This window comes from Lepidochelys olivacea, assembly GCF_965140295.1.
Source record: "Lepidochelys olivacea isolate rLepOli2 genome assembly, chromosome: 3".
NCBI lineage: Eukaryota > Metazoa > Chordata > Testudines > Cheloniidae > Lepidochelys > Lepidochelys olivacea.
Genome location: NC_140413.1, coordinates 156,949,805 through 156,976,910, shown reverse-complemented (window position 1 = coordinate 156,976,910; position 27,106 = coordinate 156,949,805). Strand labels below are relative to the sequence as shown.

General features: G+C 39.6%; 1 protein-coding gene across 3 annotated transcripts in view; it reads right to left on the bottom strand.

Moving 5' to 3' along the window:
• The window catches only part of LCLAT1 (lysocardiolipin acyltransferase 1), a 217,181-nt gene that overhangs the window by 185,204 nt on the left and 4,871 nt on the right, over positions 1 to 27,106 (bottom strand). The window lies entirely within an intron of this gene.

The following is a 27,106-nucleotide window of genomic DNA, read 5'->3' as shown; positions in this document are numbered from 1 at the left end:
ACTCAATCCGTTCTCCTATGAACTCTATGATCTGTGATGTGGTAAGTGACTATTTTTCATAGTTCACTAGATGACCCAGCCAGATGAAAAGAGATAGAGGGCATTCCAAGCTCACTGCTATCTGCAACTGATATCTGCCTCTGATCAGCCAGTCATCCAAGCAGGGATAGACATGAAGGCCTTGTCTTCTCAGGTAGGCTGCTCACACTGCTTGGCATTTTGTAAAGACTCTCAGTGCTGTGAAGAATCTGTATGACAGTACCTCTATCCAACAACCATTTGTCTGAAGTGATAGCTGACCATGTCTGAGAGGACAGGGTAAGGTATCTCCCAAAGATGGTTGCTGGTTCCTAATCAGCTCTGATGTGGCTCCCAACACAGTCATCAAGTCTGTTACCTAGTTGAAAGGGCAGATTGGGCAACAGAGAATGAAGATGGGCTTATCCTCGAATATCTGATCACTTCTGTCATTGATACTCCAGCTCTCTACCATGGCTGAGGCCATTGCTTCTGTGGGGGACTGATATTTGTAGGGATTTTTGTGGGGTTTTGGTGTACCAATCCCCAATGACCTCAGCAAACTTCATCCCTTCAAATTGAAAGTCCTGTATATACCGGATTCTCACTCTAGTCTCTTGCTATTTCAGGATTCAGGTACAAACTCCAAGGCTCAGGTTTTTGGCTCTTCAAGTTACTAATATAAGCCCAGGTCCTTGCAAGCTCACAAATACTTGCAACCAGCTCCCGATGTAAATATCTGTAACCAAACAACAAGAACAAACTACAAAAAACAAAAAACAAACAAACAAACAAAAACAGCACACACACACACAAAGTGTGACTCAGAATTCTCTTCCAACCTCTTGAGGGAGGCACGCGGGTTAGTGAATTCAGCAAAGTGAGTGTCTAACATGTAATTATATAGTGTATTTTACAAGTCACCATTTAAAGTTACATATTCAAACTTCTAATTATCAAGATAACATTTTCAGTATATAGTTGCTGAATTTTGAAAGGAAAAAGTAAATTTTCTTTTTTTAAAGAAGCCATATTCTCTGGATTTCTACTGCTGATGTCTAACAACCTCAAGGGATGTTTCTAAAATAAACCCTAACTGAACTGAGCAGACACAGCTTACTTAATAACAGTACATTACAATGTTATATTTATACACACAAATGCAACCAAAACAGGTGAGGTTCAACTATTATCTCACAGAATAGAAGGCTCCTCAGTATAAACACTTTATTCATGTCTTTCTTTTAGTTACCTTTGTAAAGACTCAGAGAGCTTGGGCACCCCATCTCAGGAAGAGATTCTGCAACAGACATGACACAAACCATTGGCTTGTCTATATTAGATCCTGAAACCATAGCTAATTCAACTCGTATGATTGCACCGACATAAAGAGCAATCATGCATTGCAGAGTAGACATACTATTTCATCTACCATTCTGTTACATGTCCACAAGCACCATAGTAGTGAGGTGGACTACCTTCTGAGTATCCACAGTTTGACAGCTCCCTGAATCATTGGCTTGTGATATATTTCGAAAGGGTTTCCGGGAGGCCAAAGGAATTATGTGAGAATGGGTCAAATTCCCAAAATTCCCTAAGAAATTGTGTCATTTCCACAAGTTATTTTCAAAACAGAGGATTGACTTAACAACTTAGAGCTCATTATTTGTTCACAGACACAGTTGTTTTCTTGAGGTCTTGCAAATTATGTGGCTTCAGTGGTGGTGTAAAGGGTTCTGGCAATAATTCCTGGGGATAGACATAGCCTAGAAATACATGGAATTCATGCTGCAACTCAATGACAAATGTTGTGCTCCCAACCCTAGCCTCAATCGGCTCTGTGAAATACATTTAACAAGCAAAGCACAGCTTTTGAGTGATGACCTTGATTACAGACTTTTGGGACAGAGCTGTAGTCAAGACCAGGATGAGCAGCAGTGGCTGCAGAACTTCAGAAAGAGGAAGGAGACTTTTCTCTGCCTCTCTGGGAAGAAGGTCTAAACACCGCAGTGCCAGACCACAAGGATGAGAAACCTCTCACCATGGAGGGCTGCTAGGCCTCTCAGCACTGACCATTCAGAGATCTGGTGGAAAGGACTTTCCACCAACAAGTCAGTCTGGCACAGCTGGCCAGGCGCATTCATGTGCCCAAAGACACCTAAACCTCAATTCACCTTGAAGATTTTGACTTAAGTTGATGACCTACCGCTTCTATATGGACATGGCAGTTGGACTGTAGGGACTATCTTATTGCAAAGTCTGGAGATACTACCAGAGTGCAGGACTCCGCACAGAGGCATGGTTCAGGCTTCTATTTCAAAAAAAGAATCTCTAACATACTTGGGAACTTTGTAGCTATTCTGGAATATTCCACCATAAAGTTTCGGGATACTCAAAAGTATTCTCACACTCTACATATTTTAATATGCTACTGTACCTTATTACATCTTCCATAAGAATTATATGCTGTAAGACGTAATACATTTTAAGAGAATTTGCTAAATCTATCTTCCTCTCAAGAGGAAGGGAGGCAGAACTGAATATACTGATGGTCTACCAATACGGAACAGGATCCTTGGAATGGTGGCTAGTGAATGGTAACTAAATTTACTTTTGACTACATTTAATTTCCGTAACTACAAAACTGTTTTGGTTTCACAGACAAACGATCTCCTAAGTATCCTTCAAATTACCTGCTATAACAAGGATAAGAAACAGCTGCTTAAACCTGGGCATTGCTTGCATGTATTTGTCATTCAAGAGCTATTAAGATGTGTGATTGGATATAACCATTGTTATTTCACCCACAGGCAAGACCCAAATGAAACTTCATTCAATTTAGTTATTTCATTCTCTTACAATTGGGATTTTTGCTTTTTTACTTGCTGAAGTTGACATTATTGTACACAATTACCAGAATACACCTCAACATCTGGCACAAACAGCTATTTGCACCCAGTAGAGTTTCAAAACTAAGATGTCTCTCCATGTCAAGAAATAAGTAAGACATTCTCCCTTCAGATTAGGGGAATTGCAACAGGCACCATGCCTAGCTTTATTACAAATGTAAGTATGGAAAAAAAGTTTGCCTCTAGTTCCTATATAAATTAAACAGCTATTTTAAGTCAAGTTTTGGGAACTGAAATCCAAGATAAAACCACTGATGTCAAAGAACAAAATGAACTGAAAATGTTCATATTTCAGTGAAAATATTGCCAAATACAAACAGTGGAAACAGTGGATAATTGTCAAGTTGTTATTTAAAACTTGGTATTCAAGTGGAATAAATTTAAACCTTATGTTCTTAATAAACTAATACTCTGTCCTCTAAGCAAAACCATAATTCTGAGAAATCTTCACTCCCTCTACCACTTGCGATGGTTAGAAAGAGATGATTCTGCAGAAACACTCCTTATAAATCAAATAGACATGAAAGTAGATTTTAAGGAAACTATAGTGTAAAATCTACTTTTCTACTGGAGAGGGCAAGACATACTCAGACTGGTGCTTTTCTTAAAAATTAAAGTCCCAAACTTTACAAAAAGATCAAACATAGACAAGAACATTAAACTCCCACCTTCCCAGTTTGCAGAGATTAATAGAGAGATTAAACCAGGCCAAATACACCCCTTTCTCTAATAAGACATGTTAAATTCAGAAAGCTAACTGCTTCCCGTATTTGAAGATATGCTACATTCAACTGCTCATTGATAATAAACCACTTAATAAATCATTTAAAAGCAATCTGCAAAAGAAAAAAAAAACAAATATGTGGCTTGTGCTCTCTTCATTCATTCATAGAGGTTAAGGCCAAAATGGATCCTTGTATCATCTAGTTTGACCTCCCGTATATTGCATGCCATTAACTTTCACCCAGTTACCCCTACATTGAGGCCATGATCATGTTTTTGACTCAAGTATAACTTGGCTAAAGCTTATCTTCCAGAAAGACTTCCCATCTTGACTTGAAGACATCGAGAGATGAAGAACCCACCACTTCCCCTGGCAGTTTGTTCCAGTGGTTAATCACCGTCACTGTTAAAAATTTGAGCCTAATTTCTTATAAGAATTTATATGGCTTCAGCATCCAGGCATTGGTTCTTGTTTCTGTATTTCTCTGCAAGATGAAAAAGCCCCTTGGTACCATGTATTTCTTCCACATGAAAAGACTTATATGCTATAATAAAGTCACATAATCTCATTTTTGATAAATTGGACAGATTGAGTTAGTTCTTTCAGTTGTCACTGTAAGGCATTTTTTTCTACGCCTCAAATAATTTTTGTGGCTCTTTTCTGCCTCTCCAGTTTTTCCCTCAAATATCCTTTTTAAAACATGGATACCCAAACTATTCACAGTATTCCAGTATTGGTCTCACCAATATGATACACAGAGATAAAAATCACCTCCCTACTCCTACTCACTACTCCCATGTTTATACATCCAAAGATTGCAGTTGTGTTGTTTTATATTCAAGAAATCCACTAGACTTAATTATTCATTGCTACTAACTTAACAACAGTATTTATTGGATACATACAGAGCATTTTAACTCAGGTCAATTTAGCAGCCTAACCTAAAACCAAAGCCTCTTCTCACTGTCACCTCCCACACTCTGAAGATCCTATTTGTCCTTAAAAAGAAAAGGAGTACTAGTGGCATCTTAGAGACTAACCATTTTATTTGAGCATAAGCTTTCATGAGCTACAGTTCACTTCATCGGATGAAGCTTATGCTCAAATAAATGGGTTAGTCTCTAAGGTGCCACTAGTACTCCTTTTCTTTTTGCAAATACAGACTAACACGGCTGCTACTCTGAAATTTGTCCTTAAAGTTACAGAAACACCACAGTTCCTTTAATTTATTTTTTAAAAGCACACATTTATTCATATAGCAGAAATATCTCTTAACACTTTCTTTAAGTCTTTTTACAGGTCTCCTATGATGCAATAACCGTCTAACTCCTATATTTGCTATATTATGGAAGTTGTTCTTACTACTTAGAGGAACGATAGCATTTTCATTTTCTTGCTGCCCTTCTTGCTGAACTATATCATTTCTTCTTTCAGCAGAGTCTGGTCTTGCAGGTAACAACTGCAAGTATCTTAGATTTTGACTATAGACTTGACCATTATTAGTCATGGCATCATAAGGTCATGACCTCTAATTACAGTGGCTTTCAGAGCTCATTTTGTACCATTATAAATATGTACTCTACCATGCAGTGTCAAATAAGGTAGTTCATGAAATCCTCTATCATAATTATTTTGACACAAACTTGACTGATATTTATAATTATTCTTTTCCTTACATCCTTCTTGAAAAAACATAGGTAATCTGTTTCTAAGCTTTTGTTAAACAACAACTATGCAGGTGATAAACCTTGTTGTAATGGCATAAACCTTGTAATTACAGGATAAACCTGTAATTTAATAATGCCATATATAAAATAGTATTAATTTCTTCAGTTTTTGTTAGTTATCTTTTTACTATTTTAACACCATTTTCAATTAGGCCATTAGATTGTGGATTACCTAGACTTGATGTAATAGCGTTGAAACCATATGTTATTGCGAAACTTTTAAAATCTCTTAACTGTGAAACTGAGTTCCATTATCAGTCATTACCATATCATTCCTTGCAAAAATTTATTTAATTTTATTAATGACTTGTTTGGCACATGCGTTTTCTAGTACAGATATTTTAGGAAAATGTGAAAAATAATTAAGAACTACAACATACTACAACATATGCACATCCTCCTTAATAGCTATGAAAATAGATCCAACCCTGCTTTAAACCAAGGTCTTCAGTTTTCTTGAATAAATGTCATAGGTTGTTTACACTGCGCATTTCTATATTTTTGAAGACGCATTCTTTTATATAATCTATATAATTTATAAACGACAGTAGAACCTCAAAGATACGAACACCAGAGTTACGGACCGACCAGTCAACTGGACACCAAGTGAAACCGGAAGTTACCAATCAGGCAGCAGCAGAGACAAAAAAAAAAAAAGGAAATACTGTACCTGTATTGCATCTTAAAGGTAGGCACATCTGGGCTGCCTATCCCTGTCCCCATCTCCACTCCCACACACAGGACAGCCACTTACAGCAAGATGCTGGAGCTGCCAGCTCAAGGCAGCTGGAGCCAGACCAGCAGAGTAGTGTCAGGGCTGGGATCTGCACCACTTTCAAACCCCCCGCCTCCCCCGCAGGGAGGGGGATGAGCTGTTTTTACCCCCCATCTGCCAGGTGATGCGCTGTTCTCTCTCTCTCTCTCACACACACACACACACACATTCCTCTGCCAGGAGGAGGATAAGCTTGCAAACTCATGAGGGGGCTGAGTATGGAGCCTCAGCTGCTGCTGAAGCCTGGCCTGGAGTGTCAGCTGCTAGATCTGGAGCCTGAACTGTGCTTTTTTTCAGAGTTACGAACATATCAAAGTTACGGACAACCTCCATTCTTGAGGTGTCCGTAACTGTATTTGAGATCTGTCAGTTAGCCAGTTCTTAATCCATTTCATGTTGCTTTATTGATATTGTATAGTGCTAATTTTTTAATCAGAATGTCATGTGGTACCAACTCAAATGCCTTACAAAAGTTTATTACAGCTACACAGTTACCTTTATCAATCAAACTTGTAAGCTCAATAAAATCAGGTTTGACAAAACTTATTTTCCATAAAACCACATTGACTGGCTTTAGTTATATTCCAACGCTTTAGTTCTTTATCAATTGAATAAAGCATATTGAGTTTTTTACTATTTTACCTAGGTCTGTCATTAGGCTAAACATCCTACAGTTACCTGTGTCATCCCATTGCCCTTTTTGAATATTGGCACAAAATCAGCACTCTTCCAGCTGACAGGAATTAGCTCAGTATTCTAAGATTTATTAAAAAGTAACACCAGCAGGCCAGATATTACACCACACAACCCCTTTAAGATTTTTGAGGGCACATTATCCTGTCCTTTGGATTAAGGCCTGGTTTACACTAGGAATTTACTTTACTGTCGCTTTGCCTCTCGCAGTGTGAAAAATCCACACCCCCATGACACATACAGACCTACCCCACAGTGTAGACCAGCACTGGGTTGATGGAAGGATTCTTCCATCGACCTAGCTACCACTTCTTGGGGAGGTGGATTACCTATGCTGACAGGAGAAGCCATCCTGTAGGCAAAGGTAGTGTCTACATTGAAGCACTATAGTGATGCAGTTGCACCACTGCAGCGTTTTAAGGGTAGACAAACCTTTAAAATGCTTATCCCTAGAAGATGTTGTCTTAACAGTCTCCTTATTTACAAGTGGACTGGAAAGTATTTCATCATCCTCATGTGATAAAAGTACATCATCCTGCATCTTTCCAACACAAAAATATTTATTCAAAAATTCTGCCTTTTCTGCATCATTATCAACAGTTTTACCATGCTAGGATTTATTTTGTTCCTAGAAAAAAAAAAAAAACCCTGTATCATCCTCAGTTAGTTTCCAACCAAGAAGGTTAGCTCACCCTCCCCCCCCCCAACTTGTGAAAGGCAGGCTGCCCTGTTTGTACAGCCCCATCTCCCACTGGAATGTGGCTCAATGCTCCATCACACCAAAACCTACAGATTCACAGCAAAGTTAGGAAAGATTATAGTTGAAAATTTTGAGAATTCTAAAGCAAAAACAGAACCCCCCCGCAAGCTTTTATACTTTATTGTATCATGAAGAAAAAAGGTACAAGTCTAACTTTTGAACAATTGTTTGAAGGCATATTTAAGTGGAACAGTCAAAGGCCACTAACGCAACAATAACGCCTGCTAGGAAAGGAAAAATTTAAGAAGGGTTCCAAGAAATTTTCCAATCAATTTGTATGATATAAATCATCGTAATATTTTCTACTGCTGTAGTCAAAATGGTATCATGATTAGATTTCTCAAACAATATTCTTTACATTCTAATAGGTAAAGCAACATGAAACGGAAACAATCATGCACCTTTATTCCCAACTATCACATGAATTCCACTTGTCATTGATTGTCTGGCATTGGTCACATGCTTTCTCCAAGGACATGTTTCAAACTTGTAGAAAGTTTAAGAGCATCATATGACTTCAACAGCTATTAGATTCCGCCCAATACTATGCTTAAACCCTGAACAGAGTCCTCTTCTATACTTTTCAGAATGAGACCGCTAAAAAGGCAAAATGTTATTTAATTCCCAGTTAAAATTAACTATTTAAAATATATTAATCCCATTTGAAAGATTGTTCTGCTAGTAGCAGCATATGGTAGAACTAAAGGGAGGGATAGCTCAGTGGTTTGAGCATTGGCCTGCTAAACCCAGGGTTGTGAGTTCAATCCCTGAGGGGGCCATTTAGGGATTTGTGCCATAAATTGGGGATTGGTCCTGCTTTGAGCAGGGGGTTGGACTAGATGACCTCCTGAGGTCCCTTCCAATCCTGATATTCTACATACAACTGATCTCCTTGATAAATGCCACAGGAAGTTAGAGGCATTTTTCTAAAGTTAGGTCATAGACCAGATAGAGTGCTAGTTACCTGAAGAAGAGCTGTGTGTGGCTCAGAAGTTTTCTTTCTCACCAACAGACACTGGTCCAATAAAAGATATTACCTCACTCATCTTCTCTCTCTAACTTACTTCAGAGAGGATCTCTATCTCCCTGATCCCATACCATCACAGTTAGGATCAGGAGAAATACTTGAGCTGAAACTGTTTAGGTATAAGTGAGAGAGGGCTGTTGGCAGGATACACTCTGGGAGGGTCCCTGGATTCACTTGGTCCAAAATAGCCTAATCTTGTTGATTTGGGGGGTACGATAAAGAGTTTCAATTTTTCCTAGTTTTGGGAAAGAGGAAAATGAGGGTGTGGTCACTAGTGGAACAGGATGGGGATTGTTCTAATTTTTATTTTGCTTGGCTATAGCTTGCTGGGAGTCAGGCTGGATTTGGAACTGTGATATTGGAACTGTGATAATAATTAAGAGAGTTGTGATAGCTTTCCAAATCCATTCAACATTGCCATCTGATTCTCTCTTGCTACATACATCTCACTCTTCCCAGAAGAACACCACATTATATTCAACAGTATTTTTATAAAAAGTTTAGTGCTTACTGTACATTTGCATAGAAACTTTTTTTTAAGAACACAAATAATTTAATTATGCACTAGCTTGTTAAAGCAGGAGCAAGATAAAAATTGAAAATTTAAGAAATGTCTTTAAGATGCTCAGACATGTTTGGAAAGAACTAGACAGGCTTCACGTTGCTTTACTTGGGGTTATAATCTGGTTTTAAGACTAGTGAACCCATGCAGTTTCTTTCTTTCAAACTTCAACAGCAGAGAATTCATGTTTTCAAGCGTACTAATACAAGATTTCTAGTACCATACCAAATTATATTTTTGATACAATTTCTCAAACATTTTTCACAGAAACCATAAAGGCGTGTCAAAAGTGCTGAATATAACCTCATTAGTTTACAAACATCGTAACTTTTTCACTTTTTCATTTTGTACAAAGATATGTGCAATTATGTTCGTAATATATATTTTAGAAAGGGTATGGTTTATGTTAATTTTAACATGCCTGGAAAAGTTTGATCTATACTGATTAAAATCTATATTTATAAAATGAAAGGAAAATTTAGCCACAGAAACCATGCTTAGTTTAGAAAAACAAGCATCTTGCTACCAAATGCTGTCCCACATTTAGATGTCTTACTAAAACACTGTAATTATGAGAAACCAAAATGGATTTCTAAATGTTTCAAGATGAACTAGCCACTGAGTAATTTGCAAGATATGCAATTATCTTCTGAATTCAAATACATACAATGTTAATACTTACCATTAAAAAAATGCAAATTACCCATTTCAGCTTATGCAGGTACTGAGGAAATCAGTGTAGGATGCAGGCCAATTAAAATTTTAGAATATCACCAGACAAGAGAAACCATAATGAAATCTTAGAGCAAAATATACCAAGTGATGTGGAAAGAGTGTGTTAGACAAAAGTATTTTTTCCCTGAAAAATTAGCTTTTCACTGATTCAGCCTGATGGGGTTATACATTCTTGGACATGTTAATCTCTACAGAATGGAGCCCACGGGCACTTAAAGTTTTGTTAAAACTGCAGCATTGACCAGATGATTCATGTCAGTTACCCAGGCTAAATGTCCCTAGCTAAAAAGAGACCAAAAGGAGAAACGAAGAAGTCCAAACAGTTTCCAGCTCAAGTCCTGTTCGGGACTACATCAACATGAACTAGGTACCTTTTAGTTCACGCCAGCAGGGTCTACGTGGGGCAGTTAGAGAACAACACTTTAGAACGCTCTACAATTCACATCCCCATAGTTTGGACTGTGTAGACAAGCCCTTAAGTCTTGATCACTCATTTTAGTATATGCTAATGCCACCTGCTGGGAAAAAGGTGAACTAACTGAAAGTTGAGCATCTTGATTGGCTGGAATGTTCTAGAATAAAAATGGTATCTTCAAAACATTTTGATTGGCTGGAACAGCAGCAATTAAAAATAGAAGTGAATGGCTACTGATTGATTGCAATACTAGAAATACTTCATAATCTAGAGAACATTCCAAAAACAGTGAGAAATTAACAGTAGCATTACAAATTATGCAGAATCTGGGAAAGCCAAAATCATTTGTATAGAAAATTTTTTTATTAGACATGGAAAAACTGCGAAGCTAAAGCTAAGTGCAAATTTTGTTCTTTTGAATGTGTGACGCATGTAGCTAGAACGGACAAACACTTGCTGAATTCTTGTGTTGTGTCCAACTACTGTAAAAGCTAGATTACTGCAGTCAAAACACAAAAAAAGAAAAGGCTGGTCTGCATCAAAATTTGTTTTCTTCTGTACATTCTCCTTCCCCGATGTCTTCAGCAGTACTAGTATGAAGCATGCAGTCTTTCAATTAAGACAGTGATGAGTAACAATGAAAGTGAAGCTAATTCCATTTCTTCATCTTCTAATAAGAATTTTGCTACTCTGCCTCCTTCAGCATCGAAAACTCCTACTCTTGCAAAGTCTTCAGATGTTCATCAAACAAAGACAATTTGAACAGAACATCCCATGACCAGAAAAATTAATTTAACCGTACATTTGCTAGAGGTATTTATAACAGTAATACACCACTTCATATGGTCCAAAATTCTTTACACGCTAGAATTTTTTTTTTTGCAAGTAACATGCCATTTACAGGTTTCAGAGTAGCAGCCGTGTTAGTGTGTATTCGCAAAAAGAAAAGGAGTACTTGTGGCACTTTAGAGACTAACCAATCTATTTGAGCATAAGCTTTTGTGAGCTACAGCTCACTTCATTGGATGCATACTGTGGAAAGTGTAGAAGATCTTTTTATACACACAAAGCGTGAAAAATACCTCCCCCCACCCCACTCTCCTGCGGGTAATAGCTTATCTAAAGTGACCACTCTCCTTACAATGTGTATGATAATCAACGTGGGCCATTTCCAGCACAAATCCAGGGTTTAACAAGAACGTCAGGGGGAGGGGATAGGAAAAAACAAGGGGAAATAGGCTTGAATAGCGACTGGGAGTGGCTAAGTCATTATGCAAGGTAACCTAAGTTAATTGTATCCAATTTGCAAATGAATTCCAATTCAACAGTTTCTCGCTGGAGTCTGGATTTGAAGTTTTTTTGTTGTAATATCGCAATTTTTATGCCTGTAATCGCGTGACCAGAGAGATTGAAGTGTTCTCCGACTGGTTTATGAATGTTATAATTCTTGACATCTGATTTGTGTCCATTTATTCTTTTACGTAGAGACTGTCCAGTTTGACCAATGTACATGGCAGAGGGGCATTGCTGGCACATGATGGCATATATCACATTGGTGGATGTACAAGTGAACGAGCCTCTGATAGTGTGGCTGATGTTATTAGACCCTGTGATGGTGTCCCCTGAATAGATATGTGGGCACAGTTGACAACGGGCTTTGTTGCAAGGATAGGTTCCTGGGTTAGTGGTTCTGTTGTGTGGTATGTGGTTGCTGGTGAGTATTTGCTTCAGGTTGGGGAGCTGTCTGTAGGCAAGGACTGGCCTGTCTCCCAAGATTTGTGAGAGTGTTGGGTCATCCTTCAGGATAGGTTGTAGATCCTTAATAATACGTTGGAGGGGTTTTAGTTGGGGGCTGAAGGTGACGGCTAGTGGCGTTCTGTTATTTACTTTGTTAGGCCTGTCCTGTAGTAGGTGACTTCTGGGAACTCTTCTGGCTCTATCAATCTGTTTCTTCACTTCCGCAGGTGGGTATTGTAGTTGTAAGAATGCTTGATAGAGATCTTGTAGGTGTTTGTCTCGGTCTGAGGGGTTGGAGCAAATGCGGTTGTATCGCAGAGCTTGGCTGTAGATGATGGATCATGTGGTGTGGTCAGGGTGAAAGCTGGAGGCATGTAGGTAGGAATAGCGGTCAGTAGGTTTCCGGTATAGGGTGATGTTTATGTGACCATCGTTTATTAGCACTGTAGAGTCCAGGAAGTGGATCTCTTGTGTGGACTGGACCAGGCTGAGGTTGATGGTGGGATGGAAATTGTTGAAATCGTGGTGGAATTCCTCAAGGGCTTCTTTTCCATGGGTCCAGATGATGATGATGTCATCAATATAGCGCAAGTAGAGTAGGGGCGTTAGAACAACGCTTCCTCAGCTCTCGTCCCCTAAGTCAACCATAAAAATGTTGGCATACTGTGGGGCCATGCGGGTACCCATAGCAGTGCCGCTGATCTGAAGGTATACATTGTCCCCAAATGTGAAATAGTTATGGGTAAAGTCACAAAGAAGGATTCTAGGTGGACTCCTCCTGAAGGTCGAAACAGCAGACTGAACTTCTACACAGAGTGCTTCCGCCGACGTGCACGGGCTGAAAATGTGAAAAAGCAGCATCACTTGCCCCATAACCTCAGCTGTGCAGAACACAATGCCATCCACAGCCTCAGAAACAACTCTGACATAATCAAAAAGGCTGACAAAGGAGGTGCTGTTGTCATCATGACTAGGTCGGAATATGAACAACAGCACCTCCTTTGTCAGCCTTTTTGATTATGATGTCAGATTGTGTGGGTGGGGGGGTGAGAAAACCTGGATTTGTGCTGGAAATGGCCCAACTTGATCATCATACACATTGTAAGGAGAGTGATCACTTTAGATAAGCTATTACCAGCAGGAGAGTGGGGTGTGTGGGGGGGTATTTTTTCACGCTTTGTGTGTGTATAAAAAGATCTTCTGCAGTTTCCACAGGATGCATCCGATGAAGTGAGCTGTAGCTCACGAAAGCTCATGCTCAGATAAATTGGTGAGTCTCTAAGGTGCCACAAGTATGCAATTCACAAAGTCACAAGTAGGAAATGGCTTCCGAATGCCAAAAGCAGAGGGTGTGAAAAAAGTTGCTGTTGTTGCACAAGCTCCTCATGAGTCTCTAGTCAGTGTCTGATGGAGAAGTATTCACAACAAGGGTGTCATCACTGTCACGGCGCTAACTCCACCCCCAGTGTTTTGCCAATTCCAGTGCACAACTCAGCATCACCACACATCTCAATACATTGCTGATCAGTTTAAACATATAATTAATGAATTGGGTCCACGTAAGGTTATTTCAGTTGTGACTGAAAACACAGCTAATATGAAAGCTGTTGGGCCTTAGTTGATAAAATGAGTATCCACACCTTCCGTCTTATGGAAGTGCAGCCCACACCATGCAGCTTTTCACTGGTGATGTTTAAGATCTTACAACTTTCTCCTCACAAGTCAAAAGTGAACAGCATTGTCAAGGTTTTCAAAAAAAACAACCAAGCATCAGCAGCGATTTTCAGCATCATTTAGTACAGCACTCAATTTCATCCACACCAACTAAGACTTTTCATAATTGACAGGCAGCTTCTATTAAATGTCTCAAAGATCTTCCAATATTCAAGAAGGCTCTACAACCAGTTGCTGTTGAAGAAGGGGTGGCCAGGTGTTGCCCCTGAGTAAATCCCATTGACATTCTTGATGGTGTCTTTTGGATGTGAAACTCAAAATTCATTTCACTACTTGAATCTGTAGCTCAATCCATTCTGAATATGGAAAAATTATAGTTCTACATTGCCTGACGCCAAGAACAAATTACTGAACATTAAGAAACATTTGTGAGAATACTGAACAACCCACTTACAAAAGTTGAAGAGAAACAGACAGACAAATTAATATCATGGAAAAATCAAGTGATCACACCCACACACAATGCTACCTACCTTCTTGACCATGCTTCCAGAACCAACTTTTGACCTCAGTGACTACTGCAAATTTTAAAGGCTATAACAAACAAATGATTCTGATGGAGGTAACAAGTTCTAAAGCAAGAAGCAGCCCATTCAGTCATAAAACAATGCAGAGTGCAATCCCAGCAGTTGAATCAAAGCAGCTTGTTTTCTCCTTCATCATGGTAGGAAAGATTGTGTCGTTGCACTCTACAGTGGCACAAATTATTTTAACACTTCTGTGTACTACTACATGTGGAATGAAATTGGTCAGTTTGGGTGATCATATATTCAAAAACCAGAAACAGTCTAAAGACCTCCACTGCTAGGAATCTTGAGACCACATATCACAATTTAAGATTAGTGAAGAAAATGGCACGTGACAGTTGACTCACTATTCATCAGATGAAGAGCAATAAGGAGATACTGAGGAATTTGATGATGACAAGCACAGGTGCTGACTTTTGTTTTTGCCAGCAGGTGCTTGCTCTCCTCTCTCCCTCCCCCTGCAGGTACTGAGCACCCCCAATTTTGGGGGGAAGAGGGATGCATGCTTGAGCCCCAGAGCACTCATGGAGTTGGTGCCTAGGACGAAAAGACTAGACATCCAAAAATATTTAAAATAAATATACCCTATTGTTGTTTAATCGCGTGATTAATCATGATTTTTTTAATCGATTGACAGCCCTAATAGAATATCATTTACATATTTTCGATGTTTTCTACATTTTCAAATATATTGATTTCAATTACAACACAGAATACAAAGTATACAGTGCTCATTTTATATTTTTGATTACAAGTATTTGCACTGTAAAAAAAAATAGTATTTTTCAATTCACCTAATGTAAGTACTGTAGTGCAATCTCTTTATCATGAAAGTTGAACTTACAAATGTAGAATTAAGTACAAAAAAACTGCATTCAAAAATAAAATGTAAAATTTTAGAGCATGCAAGTCCACTCAGTCCTACTTCTTGTTCAGACAATCACTCAGACAAACAAGTTTGTTTACATTTGTAGGAGATAATGCTGCCCGCTTCTTGTTTACAGTGTCACCTGAAGGTGAGAACAGGCGTTCTCATGGCACTGTTGTAGCCGGCATCACAAGATATTTACGTGCCAGATATGCTAAAGATTCATATGTCCCTTCATGCTTCAACCACTATTCCAGGGGACATGCGCCCATGCTAATGATGGGTGCTGATATAACAATCCAAAGTAGGGCAGATCGACGCATGTTCATTTTCATTATCTGAGTCAGATGCCACCAGAAGAAGATTAATTTACTTTTTTGGTGTTTCGGGTTCTGTAGTTTCCGCATCGGAGTGTTGCTCTTTTAAAACTTCTGAAAGCATGTGACACACCTCGTTCCTCTCAGATTTTGGAAGGCGCTTCAGATTCTTAAACCTTGGGTCGAGTGCTATAGGTATCTTTAGAAATCTCACATTGGTACCTTCTTTGCATTTTGTGAAATCTGCAGCGAAAGTGTTCTTAAAATGAACAACATGTGCTGGGTCATCATCCAAGACTGCTATAACATGAAAGATATGGTAGAGTGCGGATAAAACAGCGCAGGGACATACAATTCACCCCCAAGGAGTTGAGTCACAACATTTAATTAACGCATTTTTTTTTAATAAGCATCATCAGCATGGAAGCATGTCCTCTGGAATGGTGGTCAAAGCATTAAGGGGCATAGGAATGTTTAGCATATGTGGCACGTAAATACCTTGCAATGCTGGCTACAAAAGTGCCAGGCGAATGCCTTGTTCTCATTTTCTAGTGACATTGTAAATAAGAAGAGAGCAACATTATCTCCTGTAAATGTAAACAAACTTGTTTGTCTTAGCGATCAGCTGAACAAGAAGTCGGACTGAGCGGACTTCTAGGCTCTGAAGTTTTACATTGTTTTGTTTTTGAGAGCAGTTATGTAACAAAAAATAAATCAATATTTGTAAGTTGCACTTTCACAACAAACAGCTTGTACTACAGTACTTGTCTGAGGTGAATTGAAAAATACTATTTCTTTTGTTTATCATTTTTACAGTGCAAATATTTATAATCAAATATACACTGATTTAAATTACAATACAGAATACAATATATATGAAAATGTAGAAAAACATCCAAAATATTTAATAAATTTCAATTGGTATTCTATTGTTTAACCGTGTGATAGAAACTGAAATTAATTGTCATTAACTCTCTTTAGTTAATTGCGTGAGTTAACTGCGATTAATCCACAGTCCTAGACAAGACATAAATGAAGCATTTGAAGCTGATAAAGAAAATAACGAAAACAAGATGCTTGAAGAGTTGGCCTGCTGCCTACCTAGCATAAGTACATATAAAAATGACTTTTCTTTTATATTCACTATGTGTCTGTTTTATTTCTTTAATTTCATTTTCCTTTTGTAACTATTCAGTCTTGAATGATGCTTACATTTAAATGCTAACCTAACACTGCTAAAAATGTAATTATTAAAACTTTATTTCATTGTCTTTTGCATTTTTCTGAGTTAAATAACTATTAAAAGTAACTTGTTTTTTTAGGTTTCAGAGTAGCAGCCGTGTTAGTCTGTATTTGCAAAAAGAAAAGGAGTACTTGTGGCACCTTAGAAACTAACAAATTTATTTGAACATAATTAGCCATAAATATCTAAGGCTAAACTTACTAGAAACCATGAAACCTTGCTCTTTTTTTGGTTAGTTGTTACTGTTCTAGTAAATTAATGCTTTTAAATATCTGACCAATATTTGACCAGTTATTTTTGGACCAGCTCAACCCTATGCCGACAGTTACATTTTGGCCATTAACAACTACCCCAGTCTGATTTGATTAACTTGATGTGGGGGATGGAGAGGGAAAGATGTCCAGAAAGAGAGTTAATTTGTCACTCAAAGGGAAATAACTAAATTAGAACCACACAACTACCTTAATAGGAAGAGATCCACTAGAGAAAGGACCCAAAACATGAAGTTTAGTGGAAAGCCTCCCCTCTAACTACAAAGAAACCAATTTCCAAGAGACTGAGAAGTCACTTCAAGTCTTCTGGCCCCATGCTAATTCTGATCTAGTGTGCGCTTTGGATACAATATAGGATAAAGAAGTTTAACCAGGCATCACATAATGTGTAGTAGACAAATTAAGACTTCAAGGTGGATAAAAATTGATTTGGGAAAAAACCAACAGATTTTTTAAAACGATTTTTTATTTAAATTATAATAGGTTTTTCTTTTTCAAAAAATGCTGTTTAAAAATGAAATCTGAATTTAATACAAAATATGTGAAGGCATAAAATTATTATAATCTCTTAAAACATTTAAATAAAAAATAAATATGCTGAATCCATGAACCTCTATCAAAAACTTTAAAGGCTACTTTTCTATACAAAGAAAGAATCGGGGGGGAAAAACATAACTTTTGATGTCAATCTTTATCAATACGGCACAATAGGTCACGTACTGTATTAGGAGCTTGATCCTGTGGGTGGACCCAGGAGCTGTGCTTACTGGGTGCAAGAGACTGGCAAAGTCATCACAGGTGTTGGAACAAGGTCTCTGACTCCAGGAGACACCACCATGCATCTCATCAGGATCAACTATTGTAATGGTCTCTTACTCCTATTTTATAGGTTCTCTCTACCTGAGCTCTGACTGGCTCAGTTTTCAAATTATTACTATTTATGACTCCACCCCATAATTCACCATTTTCTAACATTCTAAAAATGTACAAGAAGAATCTAAAAATATTAAGTTATATAATTGCTTAAATAAATGTATATACATATAGTGTGCCCTCATAGGTAGAAAAAAAAATACACTAGATTTGGTACAAAGGCTCTACATCATTGTAAATGAACCTTTTCTAAATAGCTATATCAACCAAGGAGAATGCACTTTTCTTTAGAAAATAAATGAAGTAGAAAAATAGGAAAATTGATTAAAAACCTATGATTTACATTGAGGCTTTCCATTTGGTGATTTAGATCACCAATTTAAATCAATCCATCCTGTAAGATTCAAAAAAAGGAAGTCAAAGGAAACCAGAGCGCCACAAATTCCCAAAGTAGATTCCAATCGTGACCCAGAGATGTGCAGCTCAGACAACCTCCAAATTTTGACAGTTCTTGTCTTGCAAAATTCTGGTTGTTGTGATTTTACCCAAACTGGAGGGTGAGTACTATGGGAGGGAAGTGAAAGGCCTATTCCCATTAAAAAACTAAATAAAATGAAGGTTTTATTCAATGGAACACCATACACATGCTACGGGCACTCTGCAGACATATGCACATTTGAAACCTAAAGAGGTATTGCCCAAAATGAAAGTCTTGCAATTCTATAAATCACATACAGTAGTACTATCTACTAGTCAGGTTGACTATTCTTTTGCATCTATGATTAAATCCCAATACACTTTTACCAATATATTTGCTTTTCTGAAATGTCATGGCTATTATGAAGTTACAGTCAAACTAGTTCAAAGTTGTCAAAAACATGCTCAGCTGATGTTCAGCTGGCTAGAGAGGAACACGGATCTCTTAAAACTTGACAATTCTAAAATCAGTTGTCCGGTCCTTTCATGTTTTGCAATACTTCTACAATTTTCCGTAATTAACTATGACACAAACTCTTGTGAGAGATGTGGGGTAGAAGTCTGGATTGTCTATTTTAACTGCAAACAGCAAAGGAAGAAACACAGGATTACAGCCTATCAAAGGCAACTGAGAAGGCACCAACTCTCTTTTCAAGTCTTTGCCTTTCAGGTTGTTTTTTCTTAAAACTGATATAGTCACAAATTGATCTTGGCGAACCTGAAGCGTCAACAATGGCAACAGACTGCTCCAGAATGAAGCTGATGTTAAAGAGCTGCTGGAAGGCCAGAACCGGGACATAATCTAAACACAGCCAAGAAAAATTATGTAAGCAACATTATAAAATAATCCAAAGAAATGTCTGTATTTTAAGATGAGCACCAATGCTTTCTATTTTGCCGCTAACAACTCTTGGCAGTAAATTATTTTACAGAAAAATGTACAATCTGTTTTCATTACTTTAATCCATTCAGTTTCTTGTTTCCTACAAATTCCTTCATCTTTAAGCATGCTGATTCAATCACTAATCACCTGTTTGCAGCATGATAAGCCTTCATATTAATAAGGTATAGAAGAGAAACCACCACCTACTGAATCCAACACAGAAAAGTAAACTGACTAGCCAGCTTTTCATTGGAGCATCTTATCAAAAATTCGTAGGGTCTACCAAACTAGTCCATAACTCCAGCTATCCATTTCTTCAGCAGTTGATTCCACCTACTAGCCACATCCTTTGCTTCAACCACTACTGACTCCACCCATTCCTAATGCCTGCTAGGCTGTTCAAGTTAACAAAAATTATTGTTTCCTAATTAACATAACAAAAGTCTTAATGTCTCACTATATCCCTTAACTTGTTAGAATAAAGTTTTCACTTACAGATGGAAATTAGAGCCTAATTTTTCTATATCAAAAACTTTCAAATATATGTTTGTGTAATTACTTTAGAGTGACCCGAAAAACTTCAAAAGAATAAAAATGTAAAGAGAACCCACTAAATTGGGTTCTCTCTTTTGAAACAAAATATAACCTTATCAAAAATGATCTCAAAACATTCTACAAACTGAAATGGATACACAAAGAAATCAAGCAGCCTAGAGGATACAGTAGGAAAGGAAGATGGTGTAGGTGCAGTAACTGTTTAACACTGTACAGCAGTTTTCTGTGCAAGTAGTAAGAATCCCTAAATGCAGGAGTGAATTAAGTACAATGTAATTACCTTAATTTTATTCTGGCTATGGCTTGTCTATATTAGGAAAGTGCACCGGTTTAATTAAATTAATTTTAAAATAGTCTAGTTAAAATGAGCACAATGCCTTAATGTAAAAACCAGTTTAACCCAGATGGTAAATATGGATAGATACAAACCAGTTTAACCCAGATGCTAAACATGAATAGACACATGGGTTAAAACAGTTTAATGTCTCTACTACAAAGTTAGGCAGGTTACAACCACCTTGCATCAAACTAGCTGTGCATGTGTCTACACTTAAATTCATCTCCCACCAATGTAAGTGCCTCATTACAGTGACACAGTAACACCACTTCCACGAACAGAGTCACTATACTAAGATCAACGCAGTGCAAGTGCAGACACTGCATTACCTATGTCGACCCCAACAGTCCTCCAGCTGCTGTCACACAAACTGATTGTCCAGCATGGTGAGCACACCTAGCAGCTCTCCACTGTTGCGTGCAGCTGTCCAGCTGACCACGCCAGCTACACGGTCCAGACGCACTCTGGACTGGCACAGGCAGGAGATACTGGATCTCCTGGTCCTCAGGGAGAAAGGCACAACTACAAACCAGACAGAAATGAGGACATCTGCAGGCAAACCACAAGGGAGATGTAGGAGAAGGGGAGTGATGGGGATCGGCAACAGCGCTGCATGAAAGTGAAGGAACTGAAGCAGGCATACCATAAGACCAGAAAGGCCAAAAGTCAACCCAGTGCCAAGCCACAGACCTACCGCTTGTACCAAGAACTGCATGCCATACTTGGAGGAGAGCCCACCACCATACTGGAGACCACCGCGGATATCTCCAAGGGCAAAAACTCCTGCTATGAACAGCAAGGACAAGGAGAAGGGACATGGGACTAGGGGTTCCAGTTATGCTGCAAGCCAGGACCTGTTTATGACTCCACTGCAGTCCAGTCAGTCAAGCATGGTACCTTGGAGGACCCTTCAGGTAAGTGTGTAAATGCATCATTCTAAGGGGAGATACACTCAGCTACCCACTTTTTATTAGAAAAAGTAGAGGTATAACAAAGGGAGGTAGCATTATCAGCTTTTCAATCCCCTGTACAGTTAGGCAGGGAGGGCCATGTGGAGCAGCTTATGTACACAGCGATGTCCCTTGAATCTTCCTGAGAGATCTCAATGAAACTTTCATGGAGGCACTCTGCAATCCTCTCCCAAAGGTTTTAGGAATGGCAGCCTTATCTCTTCCTCCATGGTTGGACACTTTCCCATACCAGCTGGCGATAACTTTGGCAGGCACCATTGTGGTACACAGAAGAGCAGTATTTGGGCCCAGACTGCTTTGGGATGCCAGCAGAACCTGTACTTTCTATGGCTTTGTTACCCTCGGGATTCATATGTTAGCTAAAACCACCTCGGCTTATAAACAATGGTACCAACTGCAATGGGTTGGATCACTGAAACCCCCTTGGGACTGTCAACCGATGTGCCAAGACAACTTCTGACCCTGCTTTCCCTGCCAGCTTGGGACTCCAGCACCCTGTCTCGTTGAGCCAGACATGCCAGTCTGCTCCAACACACACCCAGGGTCTGAACCACATGCCCCAAAGCTGCATACTTAACTGAAAGCAACTTAAGAAGCGTTCCTGTCTTTAACACTCAGATGCCCAACTCCCAATGGGGTCCAAACCCCAAATAAATCCATTTTACCCTGTATAAAGCTTATACAGGGTAAACTCATAAATTGTTCGCCCTCTGTAACACTGATAGAGAGATGTACACAGCTGTTTGCCCCCCCCCCACCCAAGATATTAATACATCTGGGTTAATTAATAAGTAAAAAGTGATTTTATTAAATACAGGAAGTAGGATTTAAGTGGTTCCAAGTAGTGACAGACAGAACAAAGTGAATTACCAAGCAAAATAAAACAAAACACGCAAGTCTAAGCCTAGTACAATAATAAAACCAAATACAGATAAAATCTCACCCTCAGAGATGTTTCAATAAGTTTCTTTCACAGACTGGATGTTTTCCTAGTCTGGGCACAACCCTTTCCCTGGTACAGCCCTTGTTCCAGCTCAGGTGGTAGTTAGGGGATTTCTCATGATGGCTGCCCCTTTATTCTGTTCCACCCACTTATATATCTTTTGCATAAAGTGGGAATCCTTTGTCCCTCTGGGTTCCCACCCTTCCTTCTCAATGGAAAAGCACCTGGTTAAAGATGGATTCCAGTTCCGGTGACATGATCACATGTCACTGTTAGACTTCATTACCCACTTGCCAGCACACACATATACAGGAAGACTTACAAGTAAAACAGGCCATCCACAGTCAATTGTCCTGGTTAATGGGAGCCATTAAGATTCCAAACCACCATTAATGGCCCACACTTTGCATAACTACAATAGGACCTCAGAGGTATATTTCGTATTTCTAGTTTCAGATACATTTATACAAATAGGATGACCACACTCAGTAGATTGTAAGCTTTGTAATGATACCTTACAAGAGACTTTTTGCATGAAGCATATTCCAATTACATTATATTCACACTCTATATGATTTTATAAAAATATGCTAATGAGTGCAACGTCACACCAGAATATGTTGGATCATATTAAAGAAGTTCTGTATTAAAATCACAAATGAGTTTGATTCCCCATAGTTCAAATTCCAGGGTATTACTAATTAAGAGGTCTCTTGGTTTTTGGTGCTGTTTCTCTCTCTCTATGTGTGAAACTTGCAAGCTGCTAATTGTGTTAGTACATTCTAAGACAGAGTCTGTTCTCAAAGCAATTCACAGAGAGAGAGACTCAAAGCAATACTCTAACAACAGAAACAGCACCCAGAGACTTTCATGCCCTTTTGTTGTATTAACAATTGTGATTAAAATAGAGATAGAGGATGTATGTGGATGGATGCTTGGTGTGGATAATAACTGAATCATCAGGGAGGTGCCAGCCTAAGAATCCAGTGTCCATCGGCTGAAGAAGGCATCAAGTGGAAATAACCAGAGGACCCCCCAGAGGGCAGACTGGAATCCACCCAACAGCCTCAAGAATGGGAGAACCAAAGAACAAGATAACATCTTGGAGCCGTCAAGAATGTGCTATCTGCTGATTGATTCAGCAACAGCATGATGAAGCAATTCCCATAGACTGGCATAGGAAGAAATTCCTATAAAAATAGACTCTAAAAAGTGAGAACTTTGGGGTCTGATTCTGCAAACCAACTTCCAGGAGCATCAGATGAGCATCTGACAAGGCCCTGCTCCCTCCTCATGTCCAGGCCACCTGGCCAGTGGCTTGGCATGAGCAACTCTAAGGCTGGTAACTATGATAACAACCTTGCAGAACGTGTGTGTGTGTGTGTGTATGTTTGTATGAATGAATGTGTGAATAAATATGAGATTGAATGGAATGTTATAACTATAACTAACTGCTTACTATGATTCTTTCTGTATTCACAGTAAATGTGGTATTTTGCCTTTTTCCCTTTAATAAGATCCTGCTGGTTTTTATTTTATTGGTATAACATATACAGTGCCATTATCCTATATGCATCGTTTCATGAAACCATGCAATACTCTCATTTCCCTCACCCTGGCAGGCAATACTCACTCTGACTAGTGGTGAGTGGTTCAGCACAAAAGCAATCCAAAGCAGAAGTGTCAAGAAGCAGGTCTTATTTAAAACTTTAGGGAGCAAGGAAGGGAGTTCTGAACCTTAACTTTCGCTTTCCATAATGACTATACTAACAATGGTACGGCTGTGTGTATTACCCGTAGCTGCTGCCATTGTGGTTCCTCCTCACCTGCAGAACACCTAAGCCATATGAGGAAGAAAAAGAAGAGAACTCAGGATGACATGTTTAATGAGATCTTACAAGCCAATGCTGCATCACACTGTGAGTAAAAGGCCTGGAGGCCACCAGTCAGTGCTCAGTTTTCGGGCCCAGAAGAGGGTCTCCACCACTCCAGTTGCTCTGTGAACACTACCAACTACCTTGAACTGATTTTCGCTATTTCCCACAGCAATCCATCCTCCACAAAAAAGTCATGTTCCCCGCTGATGCGGTTCTTCTTGCAGCTCTACCAGTACCAGAGGATCATGTACCCTGAGCTTGACAATAGTGCAGAGCTGTGCAGGTTCCATGTTTCTCTCACAGATGGTGGACAGCAAGGAGGGCTGTGCAGATTCATGGGATTTTTTAGAAAGGTTCAAAAATCATTTCTAGTTTTCTTGTATAAACAACACCCCAATTCTTATGAAAGGTGCCATGGATGCTTTAAAACAGATCAGATTTGCTTGGAGTGACTAAATGTCAAAGGGGGGGGGGGGAAACAGCATTTCCAGCAGTATACTGCCCCGTTTTCATAATGGAAGAACTAGGAGGGAAGAGTGCCACCTACTGAATCACCAATATCACTTATGGCAACGTCTATATGTTCTTTGAAGGTCGCCTATCTGAGAGCTGATACTGATTGTCTGGTAAATTCACAACATAAGCTGAAATAACAACTGCAGTGTTTTCTAATGGTTGGCAAGGGTGTTGAAAGGATATTGACAGAGCTGAACGACAGGGAAGATTGTGAAGAGCCTGTCCACATTGGACCGGCTTTAAGTCAACAGTATTAGGCCCCCACCTTCACAAGCAGCAAATTCACTTTAGTTTCTTTTTTGTCTATTTCTGAATTGTGGACTCTACAATTAAGTGTAAAAGTTTGTCATCTTTTTTACTGGTGCAAGAATATAAATTGATTATCAATAAATTCTAAAGGTTTTATTGCTGAACAATTCGATAATAAATGTCCTTCTGCAGAAACTATGTCATCACAGGAGGATTTTTTTAATGCGCCAGAAGGACTAGTCACAGCAAATTTCAACTTCAGTTACCACTATGCTTGTATTGAGTCAGCAACAAGTTAAATGTTATTTTAGGAGAATTCTAAGTGGGAAAAAAAGATACGTGAAGATTTACTTAGGTTTTTCATTATAAAAAACAAACTCAAACCACACAAAACTCACTAAAGATTCATCCAGTATAAATGCTAGAAAAAGCATGAATCACCAATGAGACAACTAAATCTAATGTATGCCCTTTTAAGTACAGATAATATCAATCGTTTGGGTATATTTACAACTTTAGAAACAAATACCAAAAACTCATCAACTGCCAAATGGATGCTGCTGCTACTGCTTTGGAAGCAGAATGGTCCTAGTTCTTCAGAACGTTCATGTTCAATCATTATTTTGGCAGTTGCCAAAATTTTCCTGAGGAACATAACTGACAGAAAGGAAATAAAGATTAGCAGTTTACAACTCAGCTAAACCTACACAGAATTTCATGGGACAAAGAAAAGGCAGCCCTCTGGCTAGAGAAGCTTCTTCATGACAACTTTCAAAGTGCCACTGCAAATACTAGAAGTGTTAGAGTTTCTCAAAAAAATTCAAAGAATATTTTATAATGGGAACTAGCTGGCAATCAAAATATAAGGGGAGGTCACGGATTCTGTGACTTTCCGTGACCTCCATGACCTCTGCAGTAGCCGATGCAGCTGGCTCAAGGGCTGCACAAGCCGGGCAGCTCCTGGGCCAGCAGAAGCAGCAGTTTGGGTGCATGGGAGGGGGCTCAGGGCTGGGGCAGGGGATTGGGCTGCAGGGCGGTGCTTACCTGAGGGGGAGGGGTCCCCAACTCCCACCAGCATGCCCCTGCAGCTCCTAGGCTGCGGTTCCCGGCCACTGGGCGCTGCGGAACCGGCACTTGGGGCGGGAGCAGCACACAGAGCTCCCCTGGCCACACCTCCTCCTAGGAGTTGCAGGGACATGGTGGTCAGAGCTGGGTAGGAAGCGTGCCAGCCCCACCTCTCCCCAGGTGATGGCCCAGGGGGTCCTGGGCCATCACCCACCTCCCCCCCCAGCACCAGCGGGGGTCCCGGACACACACACACCCAGCATTCCTGGAACTCCCAGACACACACCCCCCAAAGCACCCATGGCTCCCAGCCCAAGCTTTAGTTAGGGGTATATAGTAAAAGTCATGGACAGGTCACGGGCCGTGAATTTTTGTTTACTGCCCTTGACCTGTCCGTGACTTTTACTAAAAATATCCATGACTAAAACGTAGCCTTAGTTATAATTAATACTGTTGAGCCTAGGGCTGAGTATTTGTAGTATTATTCAAAAGCAACAAGAGTGACACTGGAAATATGCAAGACAAAAGTCAAGAAACTATCAGTAAGTCTACACTAGAAACATAAGTCGACCTACATTAGGCTGACTTGCAGCCACCACAGTAATTACTAGAGTGATGCATGTCCACACTACCCTCCTTGGGTAGGTGGTGAACATCCTGACCAGAAGCACTTCCACCAACCTAAGAGGGGCAGTGTCAGGAGCTAAGAGCCAGGTCTCTCAGCTCAGCTGGCAGCTCCCTGTCAGGAGCTTGTCTGCCCCACAGACTCCCAGTGGGATGCCTCCCCCTGAACATTTCCCGCCTGGAGGTGGGAGAAGCCGCCCAGAGTTTCTTGCCTTTGGTGAGTGGGGTCCAGCTGCCTCCCTCCGTCTGCTACCTGGTGGGAGCTGAGCAGCCTTGTCAATTTCACGACTCTGAGCTGTGAAAGGGCTTCTCACCCTGGCTCCTGCCATGAAATTGACAGGACAGCCAACAGCCCAAGTAAGTAATGCAGGGTCTACACAGACACTGCGTCGCCCTAACTACACCAACATAAGCCCTACGCCTCTCGTGGAGGTGGAGTTATGACCTTGTAGTAGGGAACATATATTGGCAGGACAAGGCAGTACTGTAGACACTGACATAATTATGTCAAAGTAAGCTGCCTTATGTCAACCTAATTGTGTAGTGTAGACCAGCCCTAAATCACGTTCCACCATAATTTAATGATGCTGCATCACTTACAACTGTAAATGTTGCAATGATTAATTTGATATGTTAGATCATGTTTAATGTAGGATAGAATTGGTTTAGGTTGACACTTCTCTGCTATTGTTG